A 15,510-nucleotide genomic window follows, 5' to 3' on the forward strand; every position below is an offset into this window, starting at 1 on the left:
ACATATTTGAAGTCAAATAGTTTCAGTTACATGCTACTTAGCCAATGGGCCCTTTTTTTTCAGCTATAAATCTAGAAAAAAAAGCATTATCTGTCCAAATTTGTGTTTGATGAAACTTGAATCCATCTCATCTCTCTAATTTTACAGGGGAAACTCCTCCCTTCCCAACTAGAATAACATAAAAAAAGCAGTGTCAGGGGCTGGCCCCGTGGTCGAGTGGTTAAGTTCGCGCGCTCTGCTGCAGGCGGCCCAGTGTTTCGTTGGTTCAAATCCTGGGCGCGGACATGGCACTGCTCATCAAACCACGCTGAGGCAGCATCCCACATTCCACAACTAGGTGGACCCACAACGAAGAATATACAACTATGTAACGGCGGGGGGCTTTGGGGAGAAAAAGGAAAAAAAAAAAATTCTTAAAAAAAAAAAAAGCAGTGTCAAAGGATAAGAGGAGAAGCAGCAGTGGAACTGGTTTGGGCTAAAACAAAATAGTGGAAAACAGGACATCTCACTTAGGTGAGAGTTAGATTGGGTAGAGGTTGAGAAAAAAAAGCTCTACATAAAAGCTTGCCTAGAAGTTACTAGGTGTCAGGCACTGTTCTAAGCACTTTGCATATTAATTAATTAATTCTCACACTCAGTAAGATAGGTTGGATTACTATCCCCCATGAGGCACAGAGGCACAGAAGGGTTAAGAACTGTGCTACAAAACATCAATTTTTTTATCGGTTGCTCATTCCAAAACTACTGTATGTATCCTTTCAAACGTTTTTCACTTTTTTCTTCTTGTATCCCCATAGCAGCTTCTTCTTATTATTTATAACACAAAGTTTTATAAATCATTGTATTTTAATTCTCCATATTTTACATATATATACATTCTTCTTAGAATTTCAGAGCTATTTTCTATTGAGTCACAAGTCTTTGTTCCATTGCAATCATATGGATTGAAGTCATTTTAATGAACCTTGATCTCTAACTTCTAAAATGGACATCACATTTATAAGAATTTATGGCAAGAATCAGACTGGTGTAGAATGCCGTAATTAGGTGTATAATAAGAGCATCACAATTTGCAATGCATCCTACAGAGGAATAGCCGCCTACTATGATTTAACTAGGGTTGGGCAAATGTGTAGCCCTCAGTGCCATTTATGAATTAATCAGGTGCACAAGCACCTCTTAGGAGCCTTCACACCGAGTGAGGAAATCTCCTAAGGGACATCATATTAAAACAGCCCTACAAAACTCATTAGTAGAAACTACATCTTCCTATTTTTAATTTAAATATATAATAGAAAAAGAAACAATCTCTTTCAATCTATCACTGGACCTGAATTAAGGTCATTGTAATGCAGAAATTACTAAAGTTTTTTGTTTAGTTTCTGAATAAATGCATATTTTATATCCATGCAATTTCAGAACTAAAAGAACTGTGAAAAAAAGGCATTTTTGATGTAACTAATAGTGTATCTAAACATATATACCTTACAAACTTGCAAACAGAGGCACACATGAATGCTTTAATTCATCCTGAAGGCAACACAAAATATATGTGGTTAAAACGATCCCCTTGCTTAATTCAAGCCAATGCCAATATCATTGACTTAACTATTATCAGCTTTGAAATTGAACCAAAAATAAGGCAAAGTTGTAAAAAGTCACTCTTTTTTTTTTAGCCTAGCTATTACAGAAATACTTCTTAATGCTTTCAGGCAGAGCAGGTAATATAAAATTTCCAATACTGACTTCAACTTGAGACAAGGATACACTTTAGGAGTTATTAGCACTCTGTAAAGTGTGTTACGTCTGACATTCATGATGTCACATTATTAAATAGATACTGGTACATACTGATTTTCTTATAAAACTTAATAATGATAATGACCTTTCCTTTAGGAATTGTGTTTCCATGCTGAAAACACACGTAGATATATAGAACTTGATGCCAGACACAGACTGTAGCAGGTTGTTGAGTTTTTATAAAGAGAGAAGTTAAAACACATTTTTCACTTTGGGCTTTGAATATTGGTGCGCCATCACGGCCATCAAATGTATATATTTCGGTTCATAGTGAATATAATTAGTGTTACACTCAATTTATTACCTGATTCATTGTTCTTATGCCCCATTGCATCATTCCACTGTAGTGATTTGCACACCAGAGAATCCTATTAATGGAAGAGCAGCTGATGGTACACATTTTTTTTATGTCACTTTGTTCTATTTAAAAAGCAATATTCAGCCAAATTTTTATGACCACACAGAGGTTAGTGACTTATAGATATGATGCCACAATCCTTAACCTTATTCACAATCCAAGATTAAAGCTTATTTCAATGACACAATTAACAATTTGGTGGTCCAATTAGTATTGTTTTCTCCAACTGCAGAAATTCTGACAATCAAAAACTAATCATATCATTAAATATTTCACTTAATTTTAAATGTGTGAAACAGCTATTAATGGCCACCATATATTTTGGGCCCTGATGTAGTGAATTGTTTTGTGATACATTAAGTTGTATGTTCAAGGCACAAAGGAAGGAAATCAATTGTAAAATATTCATATTTGTGCATATCAAGAATAGGGAGAAAATTTAACAGTCTCTTTGCAATCAAAAACATTTTATCAGTATTGTAAAGTTTAGGCTCCTCTCTAAGCCTGTAATATTGCCCTGTGCTATATAACTAATATTTTACCTTAACTCCAATCACTCGCACAAGTTGATTATATAATTAGCAATCAAAAATAGACATCCACGTATAAATCATCTTGAAATTGTCTTAAATTTTGTAAACATAAGACAGATATCATATAATAATTCCTATTTTGTAAATGAGGAAAGCTAAGCACAGAGAGGTTAAGTTACGTGTCCAAGGTCACAGGGATAGTAACTGGTAGAACAAGAACTTGAACCCAAGATACTGACTCTAGAATCCATGTGCTTAATCCCTACATTGTTCTGCCTTAATTTTAAGACTTAAGTCTTAAAAATGATATGAAAATTGAGTCCAACTAGCTCTGAACCGAACTCAAATCTTGGCTCTTGTTTATCACCTCTATTAATTCCCACAACCTCTTGAAGCCTGTTTTCCATTAACTGTAATGTTTTCAGTCCTACTAGTGTGTTTGTGCAGACATTCTGTACAGCATGAAATGTTGTGCAGACATATGCTATAATTTGAATGTCCATCCCTTTCCTAGATGCTGGGATCATCCCCTATCATTAGCGACATTCACTTTCAAATATATTTTAAAACTGTGTTGACTCAGTCTTAGTTAGCTTGTGCATGGAAAGCCTACTCAACTGACAAGCAAATGAGAAAGTTAAAATTTATTTCTCCTTCCACATGAGCCATAATAATAGATTGGGAGGGAGAGGCATTTAAATATAGGAATATTGTCAGAAGATATATCTCTAAAGTGAGACATTGGGCTTACCTGGAAATTAAAGAGTAAAATATGTTTTCATCTTGCCCAATAAGGGCCCAAACATTTGGCACTTTGAGAGAGCCATGGGGGTGAGTGTGCTATGGACAAGGATCCTTGGTTTATAGTGTTTGCTGAAGACTAATAAGCTGTGCTACCTTAAAAGTGGACCATTTACCAACTCTAAGCCTCAGTTACCTCATCTGTAAAAGAATGCTATTGTAATCAAAAGAAGGGATTTTTAAACTTCTCTCTTTAGAAATTCGGGAGTCCACGGCATAACGCAGAGGCCTCTGAGAGAGGTAACCAAAGGTAGCATGGGCAAAGATCTAGGCCTTCTGCCTCATTTCAGTAACATCAATTTGCTACCTGTTTCGAGATTCCCCATATGATTTCTTGCGGAAAAAAAAGAACAGTGGGGGAATGGTAATTCTGTTTAAAAAATCAAAACCACTGTTTCTACATGATCTCTAAGTTTCATTCACAGTTTAAAAATGCCATATTTTTTTTCAACATTGGAATAATCATCTCATATCTGAAGAGTTATAAATCATCTCACCTAGTTACGTATTTACTTAAACACTTATATGATGATTCCCATGTGCCTGGTTCTATTTCGACCACTTTATAAATATTAATCAATCTACTCCTCATAACAACCTTGTAAGACAGATATGTATCATATAATGATCCCTATTTTGCAAATGAGGAAACTAAGGCACAGAGAGGCTAAGTTATGTGTCCAAGGTCACAGGATTAGTAACTGGTAGAACTGGGACTTGAACCCAGGCTACTGGCTCTAGAATCCATGTGCTTAATCCCTACATTGTTCTGCCTCTCATATATTTCAGATGTATTAGTCATATATTAATGATATAAATGTGGATTGCTGATTAACATTCTTTAACAAGTCTTTAATGATCAAAAAGTCTAAGAGCTTTTTATCTCTTCCCAACAATGGTAAAATTTGACTTTTCTAATATAAAATAATGGCACAAGACCTTTGTAGAACTGTCAACTACAAGAACATATTCATCATTCAGTTTGACGCTCTCATGGTCAGATTAACATAAATGAGTAACTATTTATATGAATCACTTTTAGAGAAGATTTCTACTGGAAGAATGGGTTAGGAGCTGCTGTTATCAACCACAAACTATTCTTGGTAATTAACCCAAGGCATACTTTCCATTAGCACAAATAATGAGATTCACTGGTAATAAGTAATGCTTATTAATTACTATTCCAATTTCTCAATTCAAATTTACCATATTTGATTCTTAAGGCATTTTATAGTATATGCTTATGATCTGTAGGTGGGCTGTCTATATACAAATATAAATATGGAAGTAGATGAATTGATACAAAATGATGAACCATCCTCTTACTAGTAAAATATATATATGTATTTTGTCTTTTGACTACTTGTTTACTAATGGACTGATAAATAAATGTAAAGTACTCATGAAACTGAGGTTTACCAAATTTGCTGACAACGTTGAAGATTATACTTTGTGGAATATGGGTATATTGCTTAAAAATAGATGTTGAGTTTTGATACTCTCAATTCTTTAGTAAGTGAAAACAGAGAAACATCTAATTCCATTGTTTTAAAAAAACTAGAGATAAACTATAGAAATATTATTTTGAGAGGCCTTTTTAAATTGTGTATCTCTTAGGAGACATAATATCCTGTAGCAGATATTGAACGTTGCCAATTATTTTTAAAAATAGAGGTTTCCTCAATTGTAATATTAATACATGTTAGGAGAATATACTCACAAAGTGTGTCCTTTATTACTCTTCTCACAATTTTTTTTAACTTTTTTGACAAATTGTGGCAAAATGTAAGCTTAGAATTTTAAGATTAATGAATTTATTATCCATTAATTTTTTTCATTGAATCACTTAATCCATAAAATACTTTGAGTTGGTTAAGTGAGGAAGGTACATAAACTTTCACTTAGTTTGAAATTTGGTACAGCAACTCTTGATTATTTAGGATGGACCCAGAGATGTGGAAAGGAAGGCTGAACAACTCCAATGAGTAAATTAAGTAAAAATATTAAAATTATTGGTTATGACTAGATGTTGACTATTGATGATTTAATTATCCATACTATACTTGCTTTGTTATTACTAAGGAATAGCAAGAATTTTTTATGATATCATATATATTGGTGAATATTCACACAATAAAGAAGAGAGAGATATCTTAGAAGAGAGCATGTTAACATACATTTTGTAATTTTCTTACACTGTTATCATAAGTTGTTAAGCGTTAATTAATTATTCTGACATTTCAGGAAACTCTTCTACTTCATCTTTATAAAGAACATTTTTAAGTTAACATATAACACATTTAAAAGTTATGTTAATAAGGAGAACACACACCATCAAAGCATTTAATAATAATGTTATATTTTAAAGTCTCTACTAAAAAGATAACCTCTTATCTCTGGATCTTTCTTCCAGGATGACTTGTTTCAATTATTTGCTTACTCATTAATTCTTTTATTCATTTCCATTTTTTCCCCAAGAGGTTTCAAGACTCTTTACAAAAAGGATAAATCAAACAAAAGTAATATGGTAGAAATAAAAGGAGGAAACCAGGGCTAAAAACAGAAAAGCAAGCATTCCAACATCAAGGATCAATACTGTTGCTGTAACTGAGCATAAAAGCTGCATTAAGTTTCCTGGCAGGCAAGGTAAAAAGTACAAAGGAGCAAGTTACAAATCTCTCGGAGAAAGGAAAATATACCTATGATTTTCTCCTGAAAAACAAAGCTTTTCCTAGTGATAACCTACAAGAGAAGTGATGCACGTGAGGCAGTGTTTTGCAAATTGTAAGTCAGTCCATGAAATAACTTCACTGGGTCCTCACTAGAATTCGTTAAATTGAAATACAATACAGTTGATTTTTGTCATTCACAGTGGTTATGTTCTATAGAAACCCTACAAACACTGATTCAGCAAATAATATATCACCACCTCTCGGAGAAACACAAGATTAGATACCTACAAGGCTCTGGCACATTCCCCTAAACCTATCAATACATAACCTTGTTTTATGTGTGTTTCTGTTTAAAGACACCTTATTGAATACATATTGTTGATTCATTAGCATTGACCTCATAGCCAACAGCACTGTAACTCATGCCTGAACTAAGTTTATCTAATACACACATTTTGTCAGTAAGGCACATCGCAGCCTTCTTGTGCTTAGGAGCACTAGACAGTGATTCCGTACTATGCTGGGGGCCATTTAAAACAGAAAAATCACCAAAAAAAAGCACAAAAATGCAAAAATCTTTTACAGTATGAAAGTTCAAACAAAAAGGCAGTGCATCTCGCCCTGTTTGACCTCAAGTGCCTATCTGGTGACTCAAATTTTTCACCATGCTGCACATACACATGTCCACAAATGACTATGAATGTACTATGATTATTGACTTTAGGTGTACAAATTTTTCGGGTTAGGCAAATTTGCAAAGACAGAATCTACTAATAATGAAACTTGATTGTATATTAGAAAAGAATGCAGATGAATAAAGTAGAAAAAATATTAGAGCCCATCCCAGGCAGTAAGAATAAGCATTATTTCATGGAAGATTTTTCAGAGATAATATAGATACAGATGTATACATAAAAATGCATATTATAGATGCACCAAATCACAATGAAAAAATCCTTACTATTGAACTTTTTTTACATTTAGAAATCATTGGAATAGAGGATATGCAGTGATTCAATGGACAATTCAATAGCAAATTCTGAAACAACTCATTGACTAAGTTTTTTGGAGTTACTTATAAAGACCCATTAGGAAACATTTCAAGAATCCCTAGGTCTCTTCTAGGGTAGTGACAGTGGAAAGAAAAGAACAAGGCAGATGTGAGACTAGTGATGAAACAGAAGAGCGCTTGTTAACTGCCTGAATGTGGAGTGGAGGAAGAGTGAAGAAGAGACAGGGATAATTCAGAAAGGGAAATCCAAGCTACCCAAGAATCATAGTTCCACTTTGGAAGAAAGGAAACACATAAGTTAGAGCCAGGTTCTTTTCTTGTTGTTGTTTTAAGGAAAAGATATTAAGAAAATGAAAAAAATGAAGCAAAAGGTTAAGAAAGGATTAAATTAACACAGTTAAAATATTTTGATTTCTTTCACTGCCTACTAAAAGAGCAAATAAAAATTAAATAATAAATAATGTAACTTAAAAACATTCTAAATATTCTGATGGAAAACATTATTACTATAAAATGCCTAGCATATTGCAATGACCTAAAGAGAGGTGAGTTACCTGTATAAAGAGGTACGCCAACCATGTCAAGGGTCATTCCAGGGTGGGGGGTTATATCACAAAAAAAAAATCATGTCAGAGTTTAAAACAAGAGATAAACATATTATTTCTCTTTTTTAGCTCAGAAGAAGTGAGGTACCGTGAGGAATGTTGAGAAAACTACAGAAATAAAATGGAGATAACCTGAGGCAATGGAGATCAACTTGCAGTTATACAATTAACGAATCATCCATCTGTCCAAGGTCAAATCATATTGTTGCCTTCCTCAGAATACCCCAAGATGTTTTTAGAAATTATAAACCTTCAATGTAAGAAATTCTACCAGAATCAATGCATTTCTTTTATTTTATTTTTTTAAATTTTTTTTTTGAGGAAGATTAGCCCTGAGCTAACTGCTGCCAATCCTCCTCTTTTTGCTGAGGAAGACTGGCCCTGAGCTAACATCCATGCCCATCTACCTCTACTTCATATGTGGGATGCCTACCACAGCATGGCTTGCCAAGCGGTGCCATGTCTGCACCTGGGATCCAAACTGGCAAACCCCAGGCCACTGAAGTGGAACGTATACACGTAACCACTGTGCCACCGGGTCAGCCCCAGTGCATTTCTTTTCTTCCTTTCCTTTTTATTCCTTTATTTTTTCCTTCCTTCCTCCAAGACCAATTTGCTAATAGAAAATGGACAAAGTGTTGTAAGAACAAAAACATGTCGCTTTTCAGTGTCTAAATTCCCCATATGTGTTATTTCATCATTCAACAACACGTTTTGGATTTGCTACGGGTGACCAGGGGTTCTCATTATCTATTATTTTCCCTTAGTTATTATGAGATTTCTGTCTACTAGGTGTCCCTTGGCATTGGTGTCTAACTTGCCTCAAAAAAGTGAACACACTCCCTCTGCCCACCAAAACCAACTTGATGACAAATGTCTAATGGGTACAACTACAGTTCTCCTGTTAAGACTTCCATGCATTTTTCGGATGTAAATACCAATCTCACATAGTTTCAGTTCGAAAGGCTCTTAAAATTTCCTAGAGTTTTGGTTTCAGTTAAACATACCCAAAACATGTTTCGTACAACAGCAATAATATGGTGTTTAAAGCTAAATTATGAAACTATTACTAATCTAGAGCTACTGAATGTAAAAAGGTGCTGTGGAGATAATATTAATAAGATTTTAAAATGTTTTCTCTTGGGATAAAGAACTTTATTTTATCAAATAAGGTAAACACAAAAATTCTGGGTTTACTGAGATTCACCATGAGTGTGAATTTTAGATCTATTAAAAAAGCAATTTGTTCACTTGCTTATGATAATTTAAGAAAATACATGTATAAACTTACTTTAACATTTCAAAATCTGCATGAGAATTTTGTGACATACTGAATCATAGTAACAATATCCCTTGTTTTTACCTTTTATAACTTTGACTATCAATCTTCACCATGTTATTAAAAACAAAAGATCTTATTTTCATATCACTAAAGAAAATCTATTGTTTCCATTCCATATTAAAAATACATTCAAATTTTATACCTCACTTTGTTGAAAATTCAGTTAAGCAAAGGGGAATTTAAACAAAAATAAACCATCTTCCAATACAGAAATAAAGGGGGGTTTCATTATTCATTTTTTCCTGTGCTCACGTCAGCCTTAACCAGTGCCCAACTCCCTCCCCACCATGACCCCAACCTTCTGCCCCCACCTCTAAGTACTAAGATTGGCTTTGTCTGTTCTTAACATTGAAATAGTGCCTTAATATTATTAGACAGATTTATTTAATAAAAACCACATTATTTCTAAAAGGCATTCACCCTCTCAGAAGTTTAAATAATCTGCCAGAAATTTACCCTAGCACTGACCCTGCTTTCTTTAGTAGAATACAAGCTTTCAATAAAACACTCTGACAATCAACAGCTAAAAGCTGTTTGTCTCACCTGAATATATAATAACAATGATAAGTATCCTTTTACTACTCTATATGGACATATTTAGATAAGCACATAGACTTTTGGGGTTGTCGGTTAGTACAAAACTACATATTCCAAATGCTCCTTACATTCAAATCCAGCTAGTTAGGGTTTGTTTGGATCTTTGAGAATGTGCTTGAAAATTTGAATGTATTTGTGAGCTTACTTCACATATTATATGCAGTTAAACTTTAATACCAACTGGCTTTTCCCCTCTACATAGCCACTCTCCAACTGCTGCTCGTCAGCAGGGGCTCTGAATATCCAGACTCATGTTAACAGTGGCCTTTAAAAGGATGTGATTTCTACCCCATTCAGCTACAGAAAAGCCCAGATTGTATGTCAAACCAAAAGCTTCTTTGGAGGTGATCCTTTATTCCCTACCTTTACTACTTACCAGCACAAGTAATCAATCTAAAAGGGAACTGGATATCCAACTTTAGATTTGGAACCAAAATGTGAGTGTTCGTTTCAACAAAGTGTATGTACGCTTGTATTCCCGAGAAATGCAGGAATGGGTGGGTGGGCACTTATGAAATCTCCTTCTAAGAAATCCTATGAAACTAAGAGATGGTTTAATTTGTTTCCCTCCAGAGAATGGATTATCCAATATCTAAGTTTCTCCTGGGCATATGTTTAGTTCATGAACTTAGTCTTATATTTGATGTCAAGGTGGCTTAAAATGGCATTGCATCCTTGCCCATTTGTTGAAGGCCTACCAACCTTTCAGGACTCAGCACAAACATTTGCTTTGAAACTTTCACTGACTCCGCCAAGCACATTTAGGTATTCCTCTATAATTCTCTGCTTTCAGAGAAGTGTTTCCTAAACTTCAATATTTATCTTTGTGGTCATGCACAGCATCTGGTATATATCTTTGAACATATTGGGCACACAAAACAGAACTGTTTACTAACTGTTTTAAAATGGCAATCTGCACTCATTGAAATGTAAATCCTATTCTATGCCACCCCTCTAGGAAATGTCACTTATCACCCAAGCCAAAATGGCTTCTTTCTTCTCTACATTCTTCGTTACACGTCCAACTCATTTGTTGTTCCCACTGTTCTATATTGTAGTTCTCTCTGCCCTCATAATTTTTACCAACAAGAATGAAAATTTCTGAAAGGCAAGAATAGTCTAGCACAGTCCAGAGTCTAGTGTATTACACGTAGTAATGGTTCAGTGCACTGAGTAAAGAGTCAACCAAAATTTCTTAAGTAAATTCTAGCTATACTGACCTGATAGCAGGTGGCTTTATTTATTTTTTTAAACTTAATCTGGTATCAGCCTGATGTCTTTACTATCCTTGACTACTAGTGACCAGCTAAGTTCATCAATGATCAAAACAATCTTCATCCAGGGGAAAATCTTTCTTCCAACTCACATCTTCTCTAAAAAGTCATAATGTCCCTACTGTGTTCATTTAATAGGTGCTTCCAATGTGAAGTTGAAGGTATGCCTTGCTTCCAGATGTCAAAACTTTAATAAACTAGCCAAAACTTTAAAACAGAAAAACAGGGAAATATAGGTTGTGGTTTATTTTGGAAGAATTGCTATTAGCCTGACTACAAGGCTAATCTTCAAACATGACACTAGAGAAAAGGTCAGCAGCCTGAACTCAAACAGGAATGGTTGTTAATAGATGAATGCAATGATGAGGGCTCTCGGGGGTGGGTCAGCTCAGTGACTTTTGACCACCTCAAAAACACAAGCTGTGAAAACACAAGCATTCCTTCATTTTACTTATCATTTCGATCCTAAGCTCCGATTCACTTTTTTCAAAACTTATTTTGGAGCCAACAGCGATTGGTAAGTGAAAGGCTACCTGGGGCTGATTGTCATCAGCAGCAGGGCCCCGCATCGAGGAGAATTATTGCCCTTGTTCACAAGAGTATGTTTATAATACATCTGAAATTGCCTGGCAGAGGGTCTTTGAGGAGACTGTGGAGCAAGGGTGGAAAGAGATAAGAACATAGCTTGAAAAAGACACTTTCGTGATTTAGAAAGTTCTTTGGGGGAATATTTTCCTTCTCTATTCAGTCTTTCCATTCTTTATCAACTCAGTTTTATTTAGTATCTGTGTATGAAGTTTAATACTTGCTTTCTAATTTTTTTCTATCCAAACAACGGTGTGCAAGGCCTAGATGGTTCTTAGCAGATCACATACTCTGTGTTTAATACTCATTTAGTCACCTAAGAACAACTTGCCTTTAGACACCTGAACTTCATTTGCTAGCCCTTAGCAAGTCATTGCCTGCCCAGGCCTGAGGAGTGAGACAGTGTAGCAGGCTAAAGCAGACCTGGGTTGCTGTTCCTCAACTAACTGTGTGACCTTGGAAGGGACACTTATCATCTCTGAGTTAAAGTCATAGTACTGGAAAAGAACTGGGAGAGATGAGTGTGACAAGTATTAAAATGCAAGTGCCACAAATTACATTTCACAACTAGTCTCACCAGAGAGCATCTTCACAATAGACAAATTTTTGACTCTCATGATGTGGACACTTACAAATGATTCTGTAGGAAAATCCTGTGGTTTTACTTAACAAAAGTGAAGATTGCATATCATTCAACATATCATCACAAAGCTCTTTCTATTTGAAGGGGCCAAAGTCTAGATATAACTTGTAACCCTACTGAATTCTATGCCTGAGAACAAAGGGTAATTTCTACTCAGCAATCCTCAGTGGGTATGTAAATGTACGCTGCTGAAATATTCAGAAGCTGATACCAACACAAAGTGAAGTGTAATAATCTAAATGTGCAATTGCTTCCCCCTGCTACTAATTACTTGCTTTAGGCTTTTTTCACCAATATTTTGTCTCCTTGCCTTTCCTGTACAGACTGAATGGCCACCCAGCTATATAGGATCACTACAATTTCTAACCACAACTTTCAAGTATTTTTATTTTATTGGCTTGGTTGCTGCCCTAGCTGTGACCAGTTAGCAGAGCTGGTTGAAGTGCAAAATGGCCAAAGTCCCAATTTGTGTGGGCTAAGTTACTCTTTGTTCCATAAAAATAGAAATCACTCTGACAACGAGGAAAACATTCATTGTTTAAAAGGGAGATGAAAACTAGGGCACCTCAGAAGGTTTGTTCACCCAAAGACTAACAGGTAGTGTCCTATTTTCATATAATGATAGCTCACAGGTAGCTGCCATCCTCTTAAATAAAACTCTTAACGTAATGTGTGAATTTGTATTTTGTTTATACTTTCTTAGTCCCTTGAGAAAATGTCCCCTTCCTTAAGAATGGAGTCCCAAGAGAACTTCTGCTGTGTGTCCCAGAGCATGCCCTCTCATTCAGCATGTGGCACATTCAGCACTTTGCTCATCTCTAGTCTCCATCAGCCACAGCCTGCCACCTCTATCTAGCAGCCTAACTGCTACTGATTTGCTAAAGATTTGGAGGACACAAAACGAAACTGAATTGTCTCGTCTTCAATGCAGTGAAGCTTGAAATAATTTCACTTTGCATGAAGTAATTCTTTCCATTGTTAATTACAGCCACTCTGCCTTTATCCCTGTTTCCTCAGAAGGACTCAGACTTGCTGATTAAACTGAAAGGCAAATCCAAAGGACATTTAAATGCTTACTCAGAGACAGTCTCTCCTTCTGGACACAAAGGACTTGTGTCTGGCAAAAGCTGGCTGGCTGGCTTTCCCTTCCATCAGGACAAGTTCTGTCCTTAAGAGGCTCTTCAAGCTCTCTGGAAAATTAGTTCCTGATAGACCCACTCCTCTAACACTAATTTAATAGGCATAAATCTAGAGGTTGATTCAGCTTATGCTTGAGCCATATTTGGAGCCATCAATCATTAACCTTAGGATAACTGAGAATAATTTTCCTGTTAACTATTTTATAGGGCTTTCAATATTGTTATTATATCAAAATAATCCTTTTTCAGATGACTCCCACTACATAAAGTGACGGTAGGAGATGTGGATACGGAGATGTATGAAAAACCCAGAGCTGCCACCCCAACTTCTTTCCCCTACAACCACCTGCTCTTTCAACTCAAGGGAAAGTGGACTAAGTCATTCTCGTCATAGAATCACATTCTCTAAATCATGCACGAGTGTCAGGAATTAGAAGAACTAAAAGAATAAATAAAATTTGGGGAGGCATCTAAATATTATTATTAATTTATAATTTTTACTAAAATGAAGCAGCAGAATAATACCTACTAATATTATTAGTAATACTTACCATGTTTGCAACCATGCTAAACACATTACATACTTTTTCTCGTTTAATCCTAACAACTAACAATTGATAGATGCTATTATTATCCTCATCTTATAGTAGAGAAAAGTGAGTCTTAGGTAAATAATTAATCCAAAATCAATCAAATAGTAAATGGAATAGCTAGGACTTGGATACAGGCCCCTATCCTCTCCAAAGTTTTTTATCTCTATTCTCTATTGTCATTTTCATTCATTCATTTATTCTTTTTTTGCTCAAAAAATGTTTATCAAACATCTTCTAAGTGGAGGGTTGTAGAATTGATGTTATAAAGTATACCAGAAACTATAAGAGATAGCTTTTGTCTTTAAAGAATTTATAGTTATTTAGAGGTCATAGAGCGTTTAAAGGACTCAGAGTGTGTAACAAGTATATCTGAATAACTATATAATTATCCTGTGTTGCACAAATTTTTTTTTCCACTTTCCAGATACTAACATCTTGGAAGAGATCTGGAAGGGCTGGCAAAGATCCCACCAAAAAAGTATCATTCTGAGCATAGGTGCAAAGGGGGACTTGTGGGGAATTAATCCAGAATCAAATTGTGCCTGCCTGGAATGGCTGGATAAGTGCTCAACATTTCATGGAGCAGCCTCAGTTTTCCAGAAGAGAAATTCAGTATTTAATAACTTTAGCTAAAATATAAAGTAATTCAAACTTAGACTATTCTGTCTTTGTGAGGACATTGATGGGTGTGATTTAGGAGACAGGATGGTGTCAGAGAAAGAATATAAACTGTGGAGTCAAAAAGATCTGTTTGAATCCTGGCTCATCCGTGTTCTAAGCAAAATACTTAAATTCTCTGAAACTTCTCAGATCAGTAAACTAGAGATGATAATAATGGTATCCATCTTACAGGACTCTTGTAAAATAATAAATATAGTATATGAAACACTTTACATGAGGGAGATAATCAGTACATGGTATAGCTTTTACCGTTGCTTAACCTACACACTCTTATCATCAGGAATATCAGTATATATAGGTAGGTGCCCTCGTCTTCCCTCCCTACTGTGGTGAATTCCTCCTAAAACTACATACTCAATCAAATAAAAACAACTTTAAAAAAAATTTTTTTTATTGTGGTAACATGATTTACAACATTATATAAACTTCAGGTGTACATCATTATATTTCGATTTCTGTGTAGATTACATCATGTTCACCACCCAAAGATTAATTATAATCCATCACCACACACACATGCCTAAAAACCTCTTTTGCCCTCCACCCTCCCCCTTTCCCCTCTGGTAACCACCAATCCAATCTCTGTCTCTATGTGATTGAAAAACAACTTTTTTATGATAAAATAAAATAGAATTAATTCTAGGGTACAGGAGGTATTATTCCTCCCTGATGAACTTTTCAAACTCAAACTCAACTCCAAAACACCTCATTATCATATTCAGAAAATAGATTGTTTTCTTTTTCTTTTTTAAAATCAGGTTTATTGAGGTATAATTTAAAGTACAGTAAAATTTACCTTTTTTATTGTATAAGTCTATAAATCTTAACAAACACATATAGTCATGTAACCACCACCAAAATCAAAATATAAACAG

The 15,510-nt window shown here is 35.0% G+C and overlaps 1 long non-coding RNA gene across 2 annotated transcripts in view; it reads left to right on the plus strand.

Moving 5' to 3' along the window:
• Nucleotides 1–15,019, plus strand: part of LOC111773094 (uncharacterized) — a 38,160-nt gene extending 23,141 nt beyond the window's left edge. Inside the window, exons 3-4 of one of the 2 annotated variants that reach the window (XR_002807292.2) lie at nt 7,851–7,972; nt 13,611–15,019. This is a non-coding gene — a long non-coding RNA (uncharacterized lncRNA). Of the gene's footprint in view, nt 1–7,850; nt 8,058–13,610 lie in introns of those variants that run through there. The other variant, XR_002807291.2, reaches the window with a different exon arrangement.
• The last annotated feature ends 491 nt before the right edge of the window (nt 15,020–15,510 follow it).

Source organism: Equus caballus, chromosome 4 (assembly GCF_041296265.1).
Source record: "Equus caballus isolate H_3958 breed thoroughbred chromosome 4, TB-T2T, whole genome shotgun sequence".
In the NCBI taxonomy this organism is placed as follows: Eukaryota; Metazoa; Chordata; class Mammalia; order Perissodactyla; family Equidae; genus Equus; species Equus caballus.